The 1,313-nt window shown below is 45.3% G+C and overlaps 1 pseudogene; it reads right to left on the reverse strand.

The window, feature by feature from the left end:
* Positions 1-820, reverse strand: part of LOC101664037 — a 9,805-nt pseudogene extending 8,985 nt beyond the window's left edge.
* Positions 821-1,313: the final 493 nt, after the last annotated feature.

Below are 1,313 nucleotides of genomic sequence, written 5' to 3' on the forward strand. Positions count from 1 at the left end.
TCACAATCCATACATACATCCACTGTGTCAAGCACATTTGTACATTGGTTGCCATCATCATTCTCAAAATCTTTGCTTTCTACTTGAGCCCTTGATATCAGCTCCTCATTTCCCCCCTCCCTCCCGGTTCCCGCCTCCCTCATGAACCCTTGATAATTTATAAATTATTATTATCTGCCTACTTTTCTGATCCACAATTTACTGCCCCAGGCACCTCCTTTGGAAACCAGTTTATTCCCATGAGAAACCTTCACTCTTTCCTCTCTTTCCATGAAGACTTAGGTTTTGGTTTCAAAATCATTTCTCCCTTAACACTACTCCCTGCCCATCCCAATCCAATCCAATCCAATCCCATCCAATCCAATCCAATCCAATCCAATCCAATCCCATCCAATCCAATCCGAAAGGCTCCTCAGTTAAACTCTCTTCCAGCAGCCTGTCTTAGAAGAAGTATGGCTAGAGTGCTCCTTAGAGGCAACATTTTATCTTACGAAGCTTGGACATATTGTCAGGAGAGACCATTCCCGGAGGGCGTTTTGCTTGGTTAAAATGGAGGAGGGGCGTCAATGAGGAAGACCCTCAAGGAGATGGATGGACACGGTGGCTGCAACAAGGGCTCAGGCACAGGAACAATTGTGAGAAGGGCGCAGGACTGGGCAGTGTTTTGTTCTGTTGTGCACAGGGTCAGAATGGACTCAATGGCACCGAACAGCAGCAGCAGCCTGCACTTCCCCTTCTTGTGTTTATTACAAGCACAGTTTAAGCAAAATAACGAACCTGATTTAATCTGGATTACAGGTACATCATTTTTATCCAACATCTCCCACACTCAGCTCTAATCTCCATGAGAATCTGTCCACACTGTAAGCCCTAGCACATAATAAAGGCCCAACAATTATTCAGGAAATGAAAGTACCAATGTTAGGCCTTCGTGTCATTCCTGAGAGTAAGGGTCCTGGAAGACCCTCAGATTACCTCATGGAATTGCTGGCCTTTTCCTTGTTGGCTTGTTCTATGCCAGGAGAGCATTTTACCTTTAAGATTTGTTGTTGTTAGGTACTGTCAAGTTGATTCGGACTCATAGCAACCCTTTATAAACGGAAGGGAAAATCATCCAGTCCTGTGCCATTATCATAACTGTTCCTATGCTTGAGCCCATTGTTACAGCCATCGTTATACCAGGGTCTTCCCTTTGTCTTTGCCCCTCCATTTGACCTCGCTTGATGTCTTTCTCCAGGGACTGGCCTCTCCTGACAACATGTTCAAAGTGTGTGAGAGCACATCTCGTCCTCCTTGCGTCTAAGGAGCACTCT

This window comes from Echinops telfairi, unplaced genomic scaffold, assembly GCF_000313985.2.
Source record: "Echinops telfairi isolate 266 unplaced genomic scaffold, ASM31398v2 ScPeMD7_5868;HRSCAF=6743_1, whole genome shotgun sequence".
Lineage (NCBI taxonomy): Eukaryota > Metazoa > Chordata > Mammalia > Afrosoricida > Tenrecidae > Echinops > Echinops telfairi.